Here is a 23001-nt window from a genome sequence, read left to right as displayed (position 1 = left end):
AGGAGGGATCCATCTGAAGAAGAAATCATACCATCTAACAATCTGAAAAACAAACCAGGAATAGAATTTGTTCATAAATCAGGCAATCCAAAATAATGAAACCCAAGAAACATTTCTCAAATAGCATATAGGGAAGCCTCAGAGCTGAATGCTTAGAGGGATGGAACTCTTGTTCCTTCTGTAAGAGAGAAGGAGAAAAGTCAGCTGTAGCCAGCCTCATTTACATGAATTGTAATTTGCATACATATAGTTCCATTTACTGTGTTTTGTTGCATTATTTGGAATTGGTCCACATTATGATTGCTATTCTGTACTCATGAAGGGGCATAGGAATTGAGCAGGGTGTGTCCTGGAGTAAGAGGTACTCTGACTTTACTGGAGTGGACATTCGTTTGGGAATGGGATTCAAGCTCACAAAAGAGAAGGCAGAGGGCTTTGTCCTCAAGACCAGGAGCTCTGTCGCAGAGAGCAGAGACTCTGTACAAAGACCTGTTTTGCCTTGGATTTCCCCAACTCAAGGTTCTAAAGAGTTGGTGGGATGATTCTGTGGGACTGGTCTCGACTGTACCACACTGAACTGGAAGCAGTGGCACAAAATTGGTTTTTTAGCAGGGTCTGACTGGAGACGTGGCAGAATCACAGAGCTAGACTCCACTGGACAGGTGATGGTGGCATACAGCTGAATTTGCACTGAGGTCTGATCTGAGCACCCGCAGCGCAGAACTGACTCCACTGTGCCCCAGTAGGCAGCAGTGCAGAACTGACTGAAGAGTGCCTTGACAGCCAAGGTGGTGCAGAGCTGACTTCACAGCAGGGATCAACCTGAGCAGCGGCAGCGGAGCTGAATTCACAGAACTAGACCAGGTAGCAGCACATCAGAACAGGAGCAGGTAATGTAGACTTATTTGGACTGGAGCAGACAGGCAACCCCCTGACAACCATTTCTTGGTCTAATTGGAGTCAAAACGGGACCTGCAAGGGGATGAGGATTGTTGTGTGATGAGGAGTTCTGCACCTCAATGAGGCAGACAATTTATGTGGGACTGTGGACTTGGCCAAACTCCTGACATACTATTTGGGTTTTGCTTATTTTGATGTATTTGTGTGTGTGCTGTATATATTGTTTTTCTTTTATTTGCTCCCCTCTCCTTTTCTCCTAAATAAATATATTTGTGGTTCCATATTCCCAAGGATTGCTTGCAAGGGTGGCCATGGAAATGTTAACTTCCCAGAACCATGGAAATGTTAACTTCCCAGAAGAGGTACAGTTCTGGTGCATGGCTAAGACATAGTTTTATTTATTTTAGAAAACAATCGCTAGACAGATTGAACCTGGCCTTTGTTTCTCCAGTTGGTACCTGACAGAAGACCTCCATGTATAAATATATCTTGGACTTTCACAAAAATAGCATGAAGGTCAGTATGGATAGATAAAGAAAAATATTTATAAAAAGGTGGACACAATAAAAAACATAAAAACAGCAGCAACTCATAGGTTCAGACAGAACTCAGTCCTAAACTAAAAAATGTGTTATGTTGTACAAGCTCTGAAACAGCCTCCAGAGTACAGAGGGCTAGATTGCAACTAAGTGAAGGCTATGACAATGGGGAGTAATTCCTTACCCACAGCCCTTTAATCTCCTGCTCAACCAAGCAGTGTTTTCTCAGATTGTGACTTTTACCTATAAGGGCACAAAGGTCATTTTGCTGTCTCATCATTTTGATCACATCATCCCTCTGTTTACAACCATGAACTGGCTCCCCCTTCTCCAGTGCATCAAATATAAGTTACTCATCTTCACTTTTAAGGCTCTTCTTAGCGTAGCCCATGCTGTCTCTCTTAGACATAATTGAGATGTTGACTCCTGAACTTCTTTCTGCCAATGTTGCCAGCATTCATTGATCATTTGCTACATTTTCAAACAAGAATCTTTGTGCTTTCTTCATGCATTACAGTTGCTCCTGGGAAATATTTGCAGGTCCACTTTCTTGTCCTTCTTCAGTCCTTCCTTAAAGGTCTCTTCTGCCATGATACCAACAAAAAATTCAACAAGCTAAACATCAGGCATGAAAGCTGATGATCATTGTATCACTGTTACCGTGTGGTCCTCTGTTGCTGCTCGTCTTGAACTCAGATTATAAACTCTTTAAGGCACAGATTATCTCATTAGTCTGTGTTTGTACAGTGCCTAGCAGATTGAGATGCTGATCCTTGACTGGGGCTCTGATGTTCAACTGCAATACAAATAATAATAAGGAGGAAATCCTGGGCAGCTGACCAAATACTCCCCCTGTGAATTACTAAATAGGAGAAATCTTGGCTCTGCGCCCCCACCACTGGCTGGCCAGAGTAGCTGGCCAGGCAAACAGGTAAGTAAACAGTGTTGCTACATGTCTTCCCCATACAAGTGAGGGGGAGCAATAAAGGAACTGTGGCTCAGAGTCACAATTACTCCTCAGACTATAACTGGGGCAGTTCAGCTACACATAACCCCTTGTTCAAGGCTAGCTGTAAAAAGCATAATCTAGCTCAGTGTACACAGCTTTCTCTTCCTTAAGAATTCCCTCATTTCACTTGGAGTAAATTTTGCACTTTGTTAAATGGCCACACATATATGCATATGCAGAATGAATTATTTAAAATGTCTTTTCCACTTTCCAACTCTAACCACAAGTTACAGTTTATTTCCAAAGACATAAAATGCAGACATTCTCTCAATGAAAACTTTTCAACTTCAACAGAAAATTGTGTTTTGGGTCCAACATTGTCCTATTGAAGTCAACAGCAAAACACCCATGGACCTCAAAAGGAGCAGGATATGGCCCTGTGACAGTTAAGTGCTGATATTTCTTACTGATTAGCTGATAAAATGCCCAAGCATTATCAGAAAAAATGTAACTGAGGAAATCCTATACATATATATTGCAAAAATCTAGAAAACAGTGAAATTTGGCTAAGAGTCCCTCAAAACAAGTTAAATGTGTCATATCTATTGAACGTTGGGTTGATGGGAATACCAAGAAGGGATTAATCTTAAGTATGATATGAATATAAAGATCACTCCTGCTTCTATTTGGGATACTAAAGTATTGAATCTGCTGATGGTTTCAACATTCTGTAAGTCTGAAATCTTCATTAATATGAATTGTAAACAATCTCCAAGAAAGTATTTGTAGGAAATATGCATACTATATGCCTCTTTCTTAAAGGTTTTCTGTAGCATCCATCACTATAGTGATGCTATCTAATTGATATCCTAGAGCTACACGGCAAGATCCCTGCTGGGCTTTCTATAATGTGTTCTTTTTCCTTCCCTGGTCATAGGATGTAATGCCAGGGTTCAATATGTATTTAGTTTAGGGGTTTTTTTTTCATTAATTAATTAATTCCTTTATGTTCAGCTATAGTAGAAACATTTTTGCAGTGGGAAGGATCTTGGAGGGTGCCCTAAAGATGGGTAAATTCCAAGCTAATCTGAGTTCCTCTGGGAAGTCTCCCAATATTCAGATTCTGTAGAATGTGAGGGTTTTACCTCCATCTGCCAGGTGTTTTGTGAACTGCATTGTCTTATAAGAGCACAGTAGGTCATACACAAAGGTGTGGGGCAGATGTGGCTGGTATCTAATTCATTGATGGCCTTGAAGATCAGGGCCAAGACCTTCATCTGATACTGGAAGCAGGCTGGGAGCTAGTGCAGGAAGTAGAAGGTGAGTGGAAATCCTCACAGTAACCCATTGAGGAGGTAGCAGCCATATTCTGCACAAACTGCAATGCTTCCACTTTCAGACCCAAATACAGTGGATAACTGTAATCTATTCTGGAGGTGATAAATGTGAGTCGCTGCAGCCAAATCCTCATCAAGGAGAAGGGGTGAAATTTCCTAACAAGTTAAGTTAGAAAAAGGATGGTTTTGCCTCTGATGCTTCCTGGTTTAGGGATAATGATGAAATATGTTAGACACAATTCCCAAACAGTGCTTTTTAAACTAGCATTCCAGCTGGTCAGATTTCCATGTGTACTATAAACTACCAAATAAAGTTTTATAAACAAAATTATCAAGTGAAGTTATAAGCAATATTGGATATATGTTCACATGCGGTTTTAAATGTGTTGAAGTGATTTAAGAAAAAAATAATGACTCACAAATGTTTAATTCTCAATCTGAAGGTTAAAATGGAAAGAACGGAAGGATTTTACACAACATCCTGTTCTAGCCTGGATAGCATATAGTAAAATAGAAAAATGCAGACATCTAATTGCCATCTTCACCTATACAGTTAAAGGAGGTCTGCTATAAAAATTACATGTAATCAATATGAATGCAGCTATAAAAGGAACCAAACATGGCACCCTGCAATTTAATTCTGTCTTTATTATTACTTAGTTCTAGTTTTACATTTATAGTATGCATAATGACTGAATTCATTTTAGAACTGAGCCAAAAAAAAAAAAGCTGCTTTTTTGACAGCTTCGGAATCAGCTACTTGTTTTTCTTCAATCTGAATTTAAATAAAATTGTGCTGCTTTGAGGCTGAATTGAGGAGGCTCTGACATTGTTCTGAGCCCAGTGAGAAAGCAGAGGCATCCCTAAAGCTATGGGAAGAGTAACAATTAATTATGTAAAGAAAAAATATCAGAGATATAATACAAAAGCGAAAGGGGTAAAATAACCAAGGGCAAGTTAGCAGCAGCAGCAGCTAACTGATTAGAATGCAAAAATCATATTGTTTTGAGGTTCCTGTCTACTTGTGTCAATGAGTTCAAAAGGGGGCTTTCTGGATTACTTTGGCAATGCTTTTAAAAATGAGTATTCTCCATTTTAAATTAATATGCGTAATTTAACAGGTGATACATTTTATGTGAGAGAACTCTTTTCTAATAAGTTGTTTTACTTCATTTAAATCTCCATGTGCCTCTCCATTAGAAGCTTATACAGTTAGATCCATCCTATCTAATTTCACATGCACATTTAAGTCCCAGACAAAGCTGGTGAGGATTTATTTTGGGTCTTGTACCCAACGGTCTGTGTGACTGCATGCAGAGTATTTAGGTTCTCTGCACAATATTTAATGGGAAAAGAGTTGGTATGCACAACTGGCAAGATCTGTGTATTTAAATGTGGATTTCAGATATAGGTACAAGACAAGGGAGCATGTTACAATGTATTTATTGATAATAAAATGAACCTCATTGGTGCCAAATGTGTAGGGACTGGCTAGTTTGATAGCAAGGGAAGAACTTCTTATAATGTGTTTATATGCATATGATGCTATACTTTGATAACTAAAAACTTGTTGCTAAAAGCCCATATAATTCCTGCAGCCTACAGAAGGATAAGGAGGTTTACTCCCTTCAGGACAAGGAGGGAGAGAGAGAGAGAGAGAGCGTTCTCTACAGTCTTAGCTAACAGACACTTGGCTTTCAGCAGAATATAATTAGAAATCTGGGAGAGGAAATGTTTGACCATGATATGATCAATAGCACATAACATAATCACTGTCATCTGTTGTCATGCTTTAAGGCTTCAGCCATTCACTTGCAAGTGTTAGGAAGAAATTCCCTCACCATCCTCCCTCCTCCCACCCCATGCACAGCTCTGTTTGTTTTTCTCACCTTTCTCTGAAGCATCAGAGATCTGTTATAGCTAGAGAAAGGATATCAGTTAGGGTGAACCCACATTCTGAGATATAACAGAAAATCCTGTATTAGATGCCTGGCTGTTGTGTTTTGTTTACATGCACAGGGCTAACTGATGGCCAGATTTGGCATCAAGGAAGTAATTTTCTCCTTGATCACATTGGCAGAGACCTTAGAGGTTTTTCACCTTCCTCTGAAGCACAGGGTGTGGACTGCCAGATAGGATAACCTGGGAATATCTCATTTAATCAGTTCCTTCCCATCTCAGCTGTCTCAAACATTGGCGATGCCTTGGTCTCTCCTGTTCTATCTGCAGCACACGCCAGTTTAGTTTCCTGAGACTAAAATGTTGTAGTGTAATTGAAGTCATTGGGCTCAACATAGGGGTCTCTGGGTGGAATTTAATTGCCTGTGATATTCAGGTGGTCAGATTAAATGATCTAATGGTCCCTTCTGGCCTTAAACTCCATGAAACAATAAAGAACTACAGACATTATATCTACAATTCACATTCTACATAAATATAGAATGGAATCAAGAATGTGTCATAAAATTTAATTGTCAAGGATTTATCTTTTCCTATCCCCTGTTAATTTACTTTTTGTTACCCCACATGACTTACATATTGTTTAAACAAGTCAAACTCTTGGCGAGTACTAAAGGACATAAAGAATGTAAGTCATATACTTCTCTTGTGGAGTTATTTTCATTTTAAACAAAAGGTAGGGTCATTTTCTAAAATAGTAAGAGTATGATGTGACCTTATTTTTTACCTCAAGGGAATTCTGTTTACAAGTCAATGGGCACAAACTATATTTTTTAGACTTTGAAGAATGTATGGGATTTCTAATTAAGTTTATCTTCAGTGTTTTTGTAAATTAAGGAAAACATTTGATTTGATCATTTTTGATTATTTTGATCAGTAGGTAATCTACTCTGCTCTAGTCCTGCCCACTCATTAATGAAGTAAAAGACATGGTAACAAAACATAAAAACATATCAAATATGTATAGATAATTTAAGGTGAAGAGCAGATCACCAGAGACGTAGTGAAAAAATAAAAATATGTACATCTTTAGTACACAATTAATGGTGTGCCAAGAGATGCCTTCCAGCTTTTCAGACTAACTTAATCAGAACTCTGGGAGCTCTGTGAAGCTCCAAAGCTTGTCCCTTCCACTATCAGAAATTGGTCCAATAAAATTGGTCCATACGTATCTTGTGTCTCTTTCATCTAAACAGACTTTTTTTTTTCAAAATTCTCTTTTTTAACTTTAGAATATGTTTAAAATTATGGGAAATTAGATTATAACAATTCTGAGAGGCTGTAATTGCCACAAGTTATACTGTATCTCCATGTCTTGTTTCAAAGGTTTCTGAAATCAATGGAAAGACTCTATCTGACTTCAGTGGGCAGGTATAGGGTCTGGAAAGGGAGATTTGAAAAGTTTTGGCATGATTACAGAATATACGGGATAGGCATCCAAGTTTGGGGCCCAAATTCAGCTGTGAGGTAATGTAAGTGGAAAAAATTTCTACTGACTTGGAAGTGGTACCCACTTGTGCCAGGGCTGAATTAGGTCCATTGATTAATGGGAATTAATGGTGTGGGGATGCTGAACTTGGTAATAAATTATATCTTATCTGAGCCTCTTTATTTAAGACATCAGGCCAAATTCTTTTTGAGTTATATGGGTAAATCTCCCATTGAAGTCATGCTGGAAGTTTTATGCAGATAAATTGGTTTAAAAGTTTCTTATTAGTGAGTTTCAGTGCAATAGACTCAGGGCTATGACTTTTTGAAAGAAATCAAATTGTATGTAAAACACCGCATATAGGGATCGATATAGCTTCACAAAATAACCTTGAGAAATATTGGCAGAAATTTTACATTGATAGTTTATCTGAAGAAATTATGTGTAAATATTGTTAATTATCTGTTCAATATTTCAATCATAAATACTTCATAGATACTTCCTTTCACATCTCCTTCTCTCACATTCTTTGGGATGTGTATTTCATTTCAATATCTGTTGACAAACATAGAAAAGAGTAATTGTTTTTTGAACATGAGATGTTTGTAAGAGTTAAACAGAAAGGAATAAAAATTGTCACAACTATTAGTGGAAAGGTGCAATAACAAAGCATAGTAATTTGAATCCTAAGCAGTTTTTAAATGGAAACAATTATCTGTGTCTGATCTCAGCTAGATAGTATGTTATTTGTGATGCTACATTATACATTTAGGTCCCAATCCAGCAAAGCGCTTACAATCTTAACTTTAACGGGACTTAAGCACATTCTAAAAATTAAGCATGTAATTAATTGCTCTGCTTTGCTGAATCAGGGCCTACAATACAATGATAATTGAATGTATAGTGGAAATCCTGGACTCACTGCAGTCAATGGCAGAATGCCAATTGACTTCAATGGGACCAGGATTTCACAAATATTGTCAATGCAGGACCTCAGTTCCACAGGAAATTAAAAAAATCCATTTCCATTAACTACTGTTTATAGCCAATGGAGACATGTTTAGACTTAATTTAACATGAGTGCAGCTTTTTAAAATTATTACCAATAGAAATGTATTTATAAGGACCAGCCAAACTACAGAAAATATCCTCTTGAATGACCATCTGTGCTTCCTTCTTTGCAACTTAGTTAAAGTTAAATATTCTCTAAACTGGCAAAACCTCGAGAATCACATTCCTACTGCTGCCCCTTTCTAGACTTTTACCCACTCTCTCCCAGATGGAAACACACATACATTCTATGTTATATTTCATATGCTCTATTTTCTAACTCTTCCAGTTCAATCACTTTGGTGCCTCCTCACCTTGAGGGCCAATTTTTTTTCTTTCAGTTACACTGACGTAAGGCAAGAATGACTCCTCTGTTATTTGGTTTTGAATTTACACCAGTACAACTGTGATAATGTACCCCTGTATCTTTAAATGTTAATTTCTTTTACACAAAGGCTTCTCTTCAGAAAACTCAGGAGGCTTGTCTAGCACTGAACAAGTCTGCACTTCTCAGCACTTAATCTTCTATACTTTTTTCCTTTCTTCTGGTCCAAATCTACAATTTGCTATGCCGTCACTCTTGCTCATTTCCTAGATATGTCTCCTGCATCCATATTCTATAGTTACATAACTACCCACACCTGCTCTTTCACTCACAAAGTACAGATTTTTCTTTTATCTTTTTAAATTTGAACTATAGCCTCTATTTCCATTTTACTAATCACAGATGATCACAAATCCTTCAAACAAGGCAGCGTAGTTCACTAGAAAACCTTTAGCTAAACTGCTGTTACTACTGACTGGCTCTTTAGAACAGAAGGCTACCAGTTTTTGTTCAATTCCGAATCTTCTCCAAACTAGCCTAATACTTACTGCACATCAATTTCCACAAAACTATTATACCTTCTTCTCTGGTTAATCACTTATCTCTGGATTCTGCCGCCTTTACTCATGGTATTACCTCTCTTTGCAAGTAGCTCCATTGGTTTCAAAGGGACTACTCAGTGTACACAGATAGTATTCATTTCAGAATCCCTTTGAAGACTGCAGATACATAGAAAGAGGCAGAATTAAGGTTGCTCAAATAGCTTTAATTTGGTCATTTCCTGACTTTTGAGTCCCAAATTCTGTAACGCTGACATTCTCTGATTATGGATAACTATTTAATATAAACTCACAATACAGATATCCACCCCAGGTTCATGGTATATGCAATAAGAACACATATTTACTATTTACTCATAGTAGGAAGTAGAGTTTAATTTAAAATAAATGTACTTAAATATAACATATTAATTTTATGTAGAATGTACATCCCCTGGAAGTTAAATATTATTAGCTTACAGTGCAACAGCCTTCCTTTGCTGGTAGGGAGGGGTGGGGTTAGAGTGGGAAAGAGAGAAAATATTAGCAGGTAGAGAATACAACTTTCCCTGCAGCTTCCTGATTTCACTTCTGCAACTCTCACACAGATACTATGTAATACAATGAAGCAAAATTAAATTATCCTCTTTGTGCTCCCTGTTTCTCTCATATATGGCCATTAGTAGACTGGTAGAGACTTCTCCATAGCTCTGATAGCATCATATATCAAATAGGAAAAGTAACAAAGATAACAGCTTTCCCTTTCAGAAAAGCAGCTTTGATTGGATCAGTACTTTCTATTTTAATTTAACATAGTGTCTGTGTACTTTACTATGTATTTCCTGCTATAGCCAATACTTTTTCCAGTGACTACAGAAAGCCTTGCTTAAAAAAAAATGTTTTGTACAATAGAAATAAGCTCCTTACAGTAAAAAAAACACCTATTTGTATTGATCTCAAAAGGAATAATTTTAGGCATATGAACTTTGAGGAAAGTCATAAAAAAAATTCAGTCTGTAGCACTTTCAAAATTTGTGGCAGCTTTGAAATTAATGAAATGTGTTGATGTGCATTTGAACTTGACACTTTGAAATGTGCAACTAAATGTGCTTGGATTTGCAACTTATCAGCAATGTTCTTTCCCCTCCCTTCATGCCCCTGAGACCCCAAGCTGCCGGTCTCAGATATCTAGACTTTTTTAACTCTCACTTCTTTTCAGAACAGTCATTTATAATTTTGGCAAAGGTACCTGCTGTAAAGTGCTTTAGTACCCAATGCTGGAGTTCAAAGAAGGGATTCAATATTCTCATGGTTTTGTTATTGTTATATGCATTAGACCAGAATTAGAACACTGACAACCCCCACTCTCCCCTAAACAGCTGAAATGCTTAATTCCCATTGCACAGATTGTCAAAGCTCCTGAGGAACTATGACGAGACTCTGAATCCTCATGAGCATTGTTAATGTGAATTAGATGGCAGACGATTGCAAGGAAAGCAGAGGGATGAAAAGTGGGCATAGCACTCAATGTAGTGATTTGGTCAGTATGAATGTGCACAGCTCAAATCCATAGACAACAAAACTGGAGGATCAGTAGAGCAGCAGCCTACAGGTTTTCATGCAACAAAAATAACAGTGAACATAAAAATCACAAGAGCATATTGAAAGAGTGGGTTCTGTCCCTAAGCTCTACTGTTTTTGATTGCATTGTATCAGGAGCACCTTTAAGAGGTAGTGGGGTCCAATGCACCTGTGACCGAACACCTGCTGCCCAACTGGGCATAAGGGAAGCCACCTGGGCCTTATAAAGAAGGTCCCGGACAGGAAGCAAGGAGAAGAAAAGGAAGAGGGTGAGCCTGGTAAGAGGCACCTGGAGTTCTGAGCTAAATAAGTTCTCCAGGGAGAGAACCCTGAGAAGGCACCACCTGGGGAAATGTGGAACTATACATAATATAGTTAGAGAAGAAGTTTATCTCCAGAGGGAGAGCCTAGAGAATTACTAACTGGAAAGAAGATGGTGAAATGTTAAAGCATTGAGTAGCCTCATTAGAGAGGAGTCCAGGAATGGGTGAACTGGAAAAAGGAGGGACTGCTACTGTCTCTGGACACTGGGGTTTAGAATTAGATGAATCTTCTTGTTTGTGAGAGTGAAGGTGACATTGTACAATAATGAAGCCCCGGTTGGCATAAGCACAAATAAGACTGGTGTAATTCCTATGTGGAACCCCTAACTGGTGGAGAAAACAAGGCACGAAAGGTGCTGCAAACTGACCCATGTCCAGAAGTGGGTGGGACAGGACTTGCATGCTCCTTTACAAATTGTCACATGAACAAATCCTGTTTTATTGGAGCCTGTGCAGTCACTGGGCGTACTGATAGGGCTCAACCTTAAAGCATGGTTCTACGCTGGGAAGTTACTCTTCAGTGGCATTGAGTTCCCTATTCATTGTCTCTTAATGATTTTCAAATCAAGTGTGTTCAGCTTATAAAGTAAAAAGAAGTTTTCCCTAACTCTCAGTCCTGTAAATGCAAACTGAGATCTGGACTTCCAGCTGGATTTGTTCTTTCTTGTGGATTGTAGCCTTATCTAGTGTTATGGGTTATTTTAATCAATTACCCACCCCAAGGCTACAGCTACATTACTCTATGAGAGTTAGATTACAAGATATACTACAGGAGAGAAGTTATCAATAGAAGGGGACCCCATGGTACAGAACATAGCTCTGGTCTACACTAAGGAGTGAGGTCTAATTTAGGTATGTTAGGTCGGTTTTAAAATGAATGCGTCTACACAACCAACCCCATTCCATCGATCTAAAGGGCTCTTAAAATTGACTTCTGTACTCCTCCCCGGTGAGGGGACTATCGCTAAAATCGACCTTGCTGGGTCAAATTTGGGGTTGTGCAGACGCAATTTGATGGTATTGGCCTCCGGGAGCTATGCCAGAGTGCTCCAATGTGACCACTCTGGACAGCACTTTGAACTCTGATGCACTAGCCAGGAACACAGGAAAAGCCCTGGGAAATTTTGAACTAACTTCTTACAGGACTTCTGAAGAGCATTCCTGATCTGGTCCCAGCAAAAGCATCACAGACAGACAGACTCTTTGTTCCCCCACCCCCCTCCAGCTTTGAAAGTATCTTCTCTCCTCATTGGTTATTTTGGTCAGGCACCAGCGAGGTTATCTTAGCTTCTTAACCCTTGACAGGTGGAAGGGTTTTGCCTCTGGCCAGGATGGATTTTACAGTTCTATATACAGAAAGGTGGTTACCCTTTCCTTTATATTTATGACACCCCAGCTGCATCCATTGTATAACAGCCTGCCCTCCTCCCCTAGTTCCATATTCTCCTCACCCAGACACCCAAGAATGCAGCGGGGTGGGGGGGAGGCTCTGGGCACCCAGCCACTCCACTCCAGAGGATGGCCCAAGCAACAGAAGGCTGTCATTCAAACAGTTTTGATTTGTAGTGTGGCTGCAATAAGCAATGTGGCCTTTTCCTTCCCTCCTCCCACACCCCACCCCACCCAGACTACCTTGTCAGTTATCTCACATTTTTTTTTTAATTAATAAAGAAAGAATGCATGATTTCAAAACAATAGTTACTTTATTTCCTTTGCGAGCTGTGATTGAAGGGGGGAGGGTGGTTGGCTTACAGGGAATTAAAATGAACAAAAGGGGCGGGTTTGCAGCAAGGAGAAACGCACACAACTGTTACACCGTAGCCTGGCCAGTCATGAAACTGGTTTTCAAAGCTTCTGTGATGTGCAGCATGCCTAGCTGTGCTCTTCTAATTGCCCTGGTGTCTGGCAGCTCAAAATCAGCAGCCAGACAATTTGCCTCAACCTCCCATCCCGCCATAAACATCTCCCCCTTACTCTCACAGATATTATGGAGTATAAAACAAGCAGCAATAACAATGGGAAAGTTGGTTGCGCTGAGGTCTAACCTAGTCAGCAAACAGCGCCAGCGAGCTTTTAAAAATCCAAAGGCACATTCTACCACCATTCTGCACTTGCTCAGCCTGTAGTTGAACTGCTCCTTACTACTGTCCAGGCTGCCTGTGTATGGCTTCATAAGCCATGGGACCAAGGGGTAGCCTGGGTTCCCAAGGATAACTATTGGCATTTCAACATCCACAATGGTAATTTTGTGGTCTGGGAAGTAACTGCAACTGCTCGAACAGCCCTGAGTTCCTAAAGATGTGAGTGTCATGCACCTTTCCCGGCCATCCCACGTTGATGTTGATGAAACGTCCCTTGTGATCAACCAGTGCTCGCAGCACCATTGAGAAGTACCTCTTGCAGTTTACATACTGGTTGTCAAGGTGGTCCAGTGACAAGATAGGGATATGCATTCCATCTATCGCCCCACCATAGTTAGGGATCGCCATTGCAGCAAAGCCATCCAATATGACCTGCACATTTCCCAGAGTCACTACCCTTGATCACAGAACGCCAGTGATTGCATTGGCTACTTGGATCACAGCAGTCCCCACAGTAGACTTGCCCACTCCAAATTGATTCCCAACTGACCAGTAGCAGTCAGGAGTTGCAAGCTTCCACAGGGCTATCGCCACTCATTTCTCAACTGTCAGGACAGCTCTCATCTTGGTATTCCTGCGCTTCAGGGTGGGGGAAAGCAACTCACAAAGTTCAAGGAAAGTGGCCTTACACATGCGAATGTTTTGCAGCCACTGGGAATCATCCCATACCTGCAACACTATGCAGTCCCACCAGTCTGTGCTTGTTTGCCGGGCCCAGAATGGCATTCCACTGTATCAACCAGCCCCACTGCCTCCATGATATTCTAATTGCCACAGCCCATGCTTTCAGGAACGTCTGTGTCCATGTCCTCATCACAATCGTCCTCATGCTGGTGTCTCTTAGCCTGGTTCTGCACATACTCCAGGATAATGCACAAAGTGTTTACAATGATCACAACAGCAGCGGTAAGCTGAGCAGGCTCCATGCTTACCATGGTATGGCATCTGTTCGGGTAACCCAGGAAAAAAGGCGCAAAACGATGTTCTGCTGTTGCTTTCATGGAGAGAGGGGTGACTGACGACATGTACCCAATGTTTTTGCCCCATCAGGCATTGGGAGCTTAACCCAGAATTCCAGTGGGCAGCGGAGACTGCAGGAACTGTGGGATAGCTACTCACAGAGCACCGCTCCATAAGTCGATCCTAGCCCTGGTATTGAGGACGCACTCTGCCGACTTAATGCGCTGAGTGGGGACATACGCAATCGACTGTATAAAATCGATATCTAAAAATTGACTTCTATAAAATTGACCTAATCTTGTAGTGTAGACATACCCATAGACTACATAGTCTCTATAGTAATTACTTTCTATAATAATTACTTTTATTAACCAACAAGCAATACACACACTGCAATCTGGTAAATGAGAGAAAGAGACCAAGATAGAATGCATAATATGTGCATTACTCATTCCATGCTTTGTGGAAAAACCCAAAATGTTAGTCCTCATCCTCAACCACACCGTTATCACCATCACCAGATGTCATCTTGGCATCTCCCACCACCACTGCATGCAGCCTCAGATACAACTTTTATAGTGTGTTAGGCTGATGCCAACTGGGGTTCAGACATGTTTATGAAAGTTTAACCCATTTTCCTTATTTGAATGTCCACATCCCACTCCTTTTGGGGTGCCTTTTTTCATAGGCTAACTGATTAATTCCCTATATACTCATTAACATTTATGTTACTTTATCACCATAGTAACAGGCAGTTACCTTAACAAAGTCTCTAACATTTCACCCCACCTATCAACCATCATCTTGTATTGTCTACTGATCTATAGTAGACATTATTATCCAACTCAGCAGTTATGTTCAAAACATCAGCATATCACAAACATAAACACAAGCTCAGCAGGTTTATTATTAATTTACTTATGCCAATTTACCCGAGGTCCAAAGACATAATTTTGCTAAGCTAAATATCTTAGTTCTGAGGCCTGTAGGCCTGTGTTTCAACATTAATTAATCTTTATATTCCACATCTATATCCTAAATATACCTGATATCTTTTATTCTTCACTACAGTATCATCACTGTAATAAAGATTCTACTGGACAAATTATTCCCACACATGCTTGTACAACCAACACCATTGCATATAATCACCTTAATGCTACTTATGTAGCCCCCATTGCCTTTGTTAAAATGTATGATTGGCACTTAACAAAATTATGTAGATTATGCTCTAGAACAGTGATTCTCAAACTTTTTTCCTCTGCTTGTGCAGAGGAAGCCCCTGGCAGACCGGGCCAGTTTGTTTACCTGCTGCGTCAGCCGGTTTGGCTGATCGCGGCTCCCAGTGGCCACGGTTCGCTGCTCCAGGCCAAAGGGAGCAGCTGGAAGCGGTGGCTGGTACAGCCCTTGGCCTGCGCTGCTTCCAGCAGGTCCCATTGGCCTGGAGCAGTGAACCGCGGCCACTGGGAGCTGCGATCGGCCGAACCTGCAGACGTGGCAGGTAAACAAACCATCCTGGCCCACCAGGGACTTTCCTTGCACGAGCGCCGGAACAAGTGTGGGAGCCACTGCTCTGGAAAGTATAGAACCCAGTTCACTCTTAGCTGTGTTGGCTCTGCAAGGCTAAAAAAGTGAATATCAGTACAATCTTATCATTTGTCATTAAAGGCTGCAGAAAATATTCTGAATACACTCAGGGGTCTAATTTGTTGAATGAAATGGTGGGCGAGGTACCACAGGTAAAGAAAGTAGGTGAGGTGATATCTTTTATTGCATCAACTTCTGTCCCTGAAAGAGACAAGCTTTCAAGCTTACACAGAGCTCTCACTCAGAAGAGAAGGTGTCATTTTAAAATAGTCACCTTTATGGGTAGGTTTCAGAGTAACAGCCGTGTTAGTCTGTATTCGCAAAAAGAAAAGGAGTACTTGTGGCACCTTAGAGACTCAAATAAATTGGTTAGTCTCTAAGGTGCCACAAGTACTCCTTTTCTTTATGGGTAGAAGTTCACTCTAAAGAAGGCTCCAGGGCAGTTGCTGCCCGGAGAAACACAGGGAATTGGCTACAATATTTTGCATATTCTCCAAGATCCACACTAATCTTAGCTGCTCTGCAGGTTCTTGGAGTTTAACTTTCCTCCATTCATAGGGATAAGAAGTGCAAGTCTTGCCCCAGAAGGATTCAGAGGAAACCAAGTTCTACTTACATAGGCTCCCAGTCCTAGCTTCCAATTTTGCCTTCTATTACTGATGGTAGTATCCAGTCCATCGGTGCAGAAATAACACTTCACCCATATAATTTTTGTCTCCTATATAGGCCCAAGCACTTGCTATTTAAAGATGGGTGAAGCTGAGTGTATTTTTATAGTTATTATGCAGCAGTTACAGTAGCTATATTACTGTCATTTTATTTTGATAGGTTTTCTTTACACTATTCTTCAGCAATTAGCAAGTAATACAAGTTGCTGTAGCAAGATTATTTTAAAAGCCAAAAACCAGAGCTATATTCTCCTCTGTCTCGCTAGTTCTCACTGGTTACTTGCCTGCTAAAAAGCTCTTGTTATTGGCATTATTGCCTTGCACAAATTGCTATATTTTGACTGAATTATTATTTGGCTACAACTCAGGGCAACAAAATCCACTTCTAATAATCAATTTAACATCCCAGTGGTATGTCTGTCAACATGGGGTTGGAAGCTTGAATCTCTTATGCACCAATTATGCAGAATGTACAGTATTACCATTTTATATTTACTTTTAAAAACACGACTATTCAACTTGACTTCTAAAGTAAAACATCTCTGGGATCTTCCTTCTTTTTCATAATATCTAACACAGCCTTTTTCAGAACATTTATTTGTAAAGCTTTTTCATAGTCAGTGTTATTATTTATTTTATATTATATCAGGAATGGACCTCTTTATAGCACCTTTCATGCAAAACAATCCCAAAACACTGAACTTACTTTATGGTTTAAATTGTGGAATTTAGGTAGGAGCCTTGATTATTTCATACATTTCAAGACCAGAAGGAACCATTGTGATCATCTAGGCTGACCTTCTGTATACCACACGCCTTAGAACTTACCCAAAATAGTTCCGAGACCATTCTTTAGGGGGAAAAAACACATCCAATATTCATTTTAAAGTTGTCAGTAATGGAGAATCCATCACGTCCCTTTTATTTTACCATTTTATATTTACTTTTAAAAACTAGTTAAAAACATATCTTCTCAACTTGACTTCTAAAGTAAAACATCTTAGGGATCTTCCTTCTTTTACAGACTGCACCTGTATACATCAGCCTAGTTCATTGGGTGCCAAGGAAATTCACATCCCAACTGCTCTCCTTCAAAGTTTCTGTGGGGTGGGAGGATAGAGGGAAGTTTTAATCTCTACTGTGGGCTGCAAAGCACCTCCACCAGAAATGCAATGAAGGCCTGATCCTTAACTACTGAAGTCATTTGGAGCGTTGCCATTTACTTCAATAAGTGCTGGATCAAGCTCTGAATCTGTAGATCCCTTGGCCTTTGTTGCCACACTTCTTCCTGATGGGGCTACTCATTGTTTGGGCTATATAGGCTGACTACAGGCATTCCAGTAGAGGGCAAGTTACAGCTGCCTTGTACTGACACATTTTCTTGTCACAGAAGAATTTCCATGGCAATGGACCTGTCACAGGTTGTATGGAAGCAGAAGTCAGAACAGACCCTGACTTAATCTAGTCCATAATTTTTGCTCCCAAACATCAAAAAGGAAGTGATATTCCCAAGAGAGAATCAAATAAACAATTCCCCTTCCACCTTACTGACTCCTTTACAGAATATCTGAGAGAGAGAAAAAAATGACCTGCCGCCATATTGTAACTCTGAATGGACACAGGTTATGTTAGATCAGTGGGATAAGTGAATTCCAGAGTTGATGACCTTTTGCTGAGAATGCCAGGTCACCAACCCCCAGAAATGTAAAATCTGTAGCCCGCTAGCTCAAGCACTCTGACCGATCTCTAGAGCTATGGCAGCACACGCTTCTTTTTTAACCACAAGAAGCAAGCCCTACAGATCAAAGTCAACACAATGAACTGCTCTCAGAAGCAAAAAGGATAAGTGTAAAATGTCACATACTGAAGATTCTGCTTATAATGTAGGCAGCCATATTCTGCACCAGCCGAAGCTTCTGAGTGGTCTCTAAACGTAGCTCCATATAGACTGCATTGTAGCAATCCAGTCTAGAAGTCGGAAAGTTGATGATTCCCATAGTGAGATTTGGATTTGAAAGACAGGATTTCATCTCCTAACCAGACACAGATGTAAATAGAGATTCTTGGTCACTTGGTTTCCAGTAGCAGTCAGATGTCTGAGAGTACCCTCAAATTGCAAACCTCATGGACAAAGGGGGGTAAACTCCCTCAGTAATAGAGGCAAAATCACCACTGCCAGATCCTCAACATTCTTCCCTTAATTACCTGACCTGGATTAAACTTTAGATACCTCAGTTTCAGCTAGGAAATTAATTAATTAATAAAATAAAATAAAATAAAATAAAATAAAATAAAAGCACCTGTTTAGTTACATGAAAAAGAGAAACCACAACCTAAATTCCCTCATTCTCTCTGCTAGTGACCATTCACACTAATGGTACAGGAAGGGGGTGACAAAAGAGAGCTTTGTGGAATTCCACATAACAGAATCCTCAGGGTGGATGAACCACCAGGCAAGCTGTCTCAAATAGGGAAGCACAGAACTAAAGCTGGTCAAAAATGTTTTGACAGAACACGTTTCTGGTCAAAATTAAAGTGTTTCACAGGAATGTGTCAATTTTGATGAAATTTTCTATGGGAAAATAAATAGTTTTGAGTTACTTGCTTCATTTTTATAATGTCAAAATATTTCATTTCGATTGTTGAAGTCATTTCAACAAGCTAAATGTTCTGTTTTAACTTTCAGTTCATTTTATTTCAACTTTTCTATATATATAGATATTTTATTATATTTATAACATATATTTGGTATAATATACCATTTGAAATAATATTTAATATATGATATGTTATAATTTACTATGAATATCACAATGAAATAAATGAAAAATAGTCAAAAAGAAACATTTTTACCTTATCAAAAGGAACTGATTCAATATTATCAAAATGAAACATTTCAATGGTCCCAAATCAATTTTTGGGGGGGATTTTATTTCATGGGAAATTTCAAAATTTTAGCATTTTGTTCTGATCTGGAAAGAAAAATTATGTGAAATATCAGAACAGAAATTCCAGTTTCTGACAAGCTGTACACAGAACTATTCAACAGTAATGCCATCTTTTCAAATGGATGGCCTGCAGGTGACTTAACAAGACCTCCTGGTCAGTAGAACAAAAACTATTGATAAATTAAATCCATCAATATGAACACCTAACCATTGTATATCTTTACATGGAGCTCAATCCTCAGCCAGATGAGTACCATCTCAGTGGTATACTAAGGCTTAAAGCCAAACTGATAGGGATTGAGGAAACCTGAATGCTCGTCTTTGCTAAATGTTTAAAGTACTTTGGATCTTTATGTAACTAGAGGAATCTTGTGCTTTGTCCAGACTAGTTGTCCGTTAAAGTAAACCATGGCCCTTTCACCACCTCTGCGTGAGGGATTTTTGTGCTGCAAAATGATGTACAGTGGCCTAAAAATTGGCTTAGCAAGCCCCAGGGGATCCTGAGCTCCTTTATGACCCGCCTATGTCTGGCTTCCACAAAAGCCTTTTGGATCATAAAAAGCCAAGGGAAAATTGAAGTAGACTTCCTCAGTAGTACTGTGTGGTGACCAGCCTGGCACACAGAGATCCCAGGATCTTGGGAGTGCACAGGTAGTTAAGGGACTTTGTAGCCTTTCAATTGAGATGTGCTGTCAAGGTTCCTTCCCCACTCTGAAATCTAGGGTACAGATGTGGGGACCTGCATGAAAGACCCCCTAATCTTATTCTTACCAGCTTAGGTTAAAAACTTCCCCAAGGTACAAACTTTGCCTTGTCCTTGAACAGTATGCTGCCACCACCAAGCGATTTAAACAAAGAACAGGGAAAGAGACCACTTGGAGACGTCTTCCCCCAAAATACCCCCCCAAGCCCTACACCCCCTTTCCTGGGGAAGGCTTGATAATACTATCCTCACCAATTGGTACAAGTGAACACAGACCCAAACCCTTGGATCTTAAGAACAATGAAAAATCAATCAGGTTCTTAAAAGAAGAATTTTATTTAAAGAAAAGGTAAAAGAATCACCTCTGTAAAATCAGGATGGTAAATACCTTACAGGGCAATCAGATTCAAAACATAGAGAATCCCTCTAGGCAAAACCTTAAGTTACAAAAAGACACAAAAACAGAAATGCACATTCCCTCCAGGACAGCAAATTTTACAAGCCATTAAACAAAAGAAAATCTAACGCATTTTCTAGCTAGATTACTTACTAACTTTACAGGAGTTGGAAGGTTTGCATCTTTGATCTGTTCCTGGCAAAGGTCTCACACAGACCAAATCCTTTGTCCCCCACCTCCAGATTTGAAAGAATCTTGTCCCCTCATTGGCCATTTTGGGTCAGGTACCAGCGGGGTTACCTTAGCTTCTTAACCCTTTACAGGTGAAAGGATTTTGCCTCCGGCCAGGAGGGATTTTATAGCACTGTATACAGAAAGGTGGTTACCCTTCCCTTTATATTTATGACATGTGTATGCCCTCTTTGGCCATCTAATCCAGAGTTACTCCCTGAAGAAAATTAAGATGAGATGTTGTCAGAGATTGAAGTTTCAAAGAAGAACTAAGGAACAAAGTGAGTATCTAAACTGCATTAAGTTACCAGGACTGAATGATATTCATCCAACATTTTTTAAGGAAATGAAAAACTCCATAAAACAATGAATAAAGAAACTGGGTAGGTTTATAACTTTCCAAAGTGAAAAGAAAAGGAGTACTTGTGGCACCTTAGAGACTACCCAATTTATTTGAGCATGAGCAAGTACTCCTTTTCTTTTTGCGAATACAGACTAACATGGCTGTTACTCTGAAACCTTTCCAAAAGTGAGTAATAATGTTCTGTTCAAGGAGATACACAGAGAAATAAGTAGTCATGGAGTAAGAGGGGAAAACCCTATCAAGGATTATGAACAGGTTATAAGAAGATTTAGAGGGAAAAGAAAGAGGCTTGTAAAATTCACTGTCCTGGAGGGAATGTGGGATGTGCCAATGATCTCCCATTGTTTATGTATGATTTTAAAGAAGGGCAAAATTTGCAAATCACAAAACAATTTAGTCACAGATAAAAAGGAATTGTGAAAAACTTAGCTAAGAAATTGGACAACCAAAGAGTAGATGAGATTCTATGTAGACAAGTACAAGAAAATGAACTTTGTAAGGAACAATTGAACTACTCATACAAATTAATGGAGTGCAAATTTCCTCAGGGAAACGACATAGGAAACATTGTGGATAGCTCAATGAAAGTGTCTGCTCAACACACCAACAGCACAAAAACAAAACAAAAACAGGTTGTTGGGCAATATTAAGAATGGGAAGTGCTCAAAATATTCTAATACCATTTTACAAATCATTCCTACTCAGCATTGAATAACGATCATTTTTGTTTCCACACTCATCATGCCCATCACAAATAAGATATAGAAAAAAAGAGAAGATACAAAGAAAGATTATGAAAATAATTAGTATGGTGGAGAAGATTTTACATGAGAAGAGATTAAAAAATATTAGAATTAAAGACAAATAAGAAGGGACTTAGTAGAGTAAAGCTGTTCAAAAACAATTTTTTCTTATAGAAAATGTCAACTAAATAACAAATGCACCATCATGGTCTTCCTTCTTGAAGAGGAGAGGTGGTGCATCTTGGGAGTCCCCGTCCATATAGCCTCATGGAGGATGCAGTTCAGCTAGAGAAATTGGCCCACAGAGGTGAATGGGAATGCTCAGCGCCTTTCAGTATGAGGCCCATTATAGAAGCTGAGGGTGCTCAGCATCTCATAGGAGCCTTTCATTCTCATGGGCTCAGGGTCAAATTTACTATAAGATGGTCATGTATAATGTATGTTATTTATTAGAAACAGGATGCCATGGCGACATTTTCCTTTTTCTTTAAGAGTGTGTTAGTTTAACAACATAATAAATTAGCACATGTAAAGTATTTACTAATATAATTAACCTTTAAAACATTTTTTTCCAAAATGTCAAGGTTTACTATGTCTATTATAATGATAGATAGTTATTTTAAACTCATAAACAGGAAAATCATGCATTCATCCAAAATGTTGTGCCCTCTAAAAAGATTTACAATAAAAATAATACTTGTCTCATGCAGGAAATTATGCGAATTAGAACAATAACACGTAGCATAGTCATCAGTTAGGTCTCTTGTTTATGTTCTTCATCCAGAAATTGTAGCATTGTGTTATTCTTCAGGTTTAATTAATAGTGCCCTTGTACTGATGCAGCATCTTTGGAGGATTTCTTCATTTTTTGTTTGTTCTGTTTCCTGATTGGCAGGTTCTCTGCTCTACCATCTGTCTGACTTTACAGCTACTGATAAGAGATATTTCAAAGATGATGCCCACCATGAAGAATTATGTAAAAAAACAAATGTGCATTTCATTTGCTAATCCAGCATTACTGTTTCCATGCATAATAGCAATAATGTGCAAATAACTATAACAGATTCTATAACTGTGATAATAATACACTGAGGACTATAAACATCCTTGGAATCATTGCCAATCATGTTCATTGTACAGACAATACTACCTTTAATGCAAATTATCCTGAAGCTTCAAGATCAATTAATCATACCAGATGAATTAAATTTAGCTACTTTATTATGCTGATACACAGAAAAAGAATGCTTTCCTCAACGGATATGGATTAAATGTGTTTAATATTATTCACATTTTCAAAGCCAAGTTTTCTCATACTTTCACACACT

Source organism: Natator depressus, chromosome 1 (genome assembly GCF_965152275.1).
Source record: "Natator depressus isolate rNatDep1 chromosome 1, rNatDep2.hap1, whole genome shotgun sequence".
In the NCBI taxonomy this organism is placed as follows: domain Eukaryota; kingdom Metazoa; phylum Chordata; order Testudines; family Cheloniidae; genus Natator; species Natator depressus.
Note: the sequence above shows the minus strand (reverse complement) of the source record.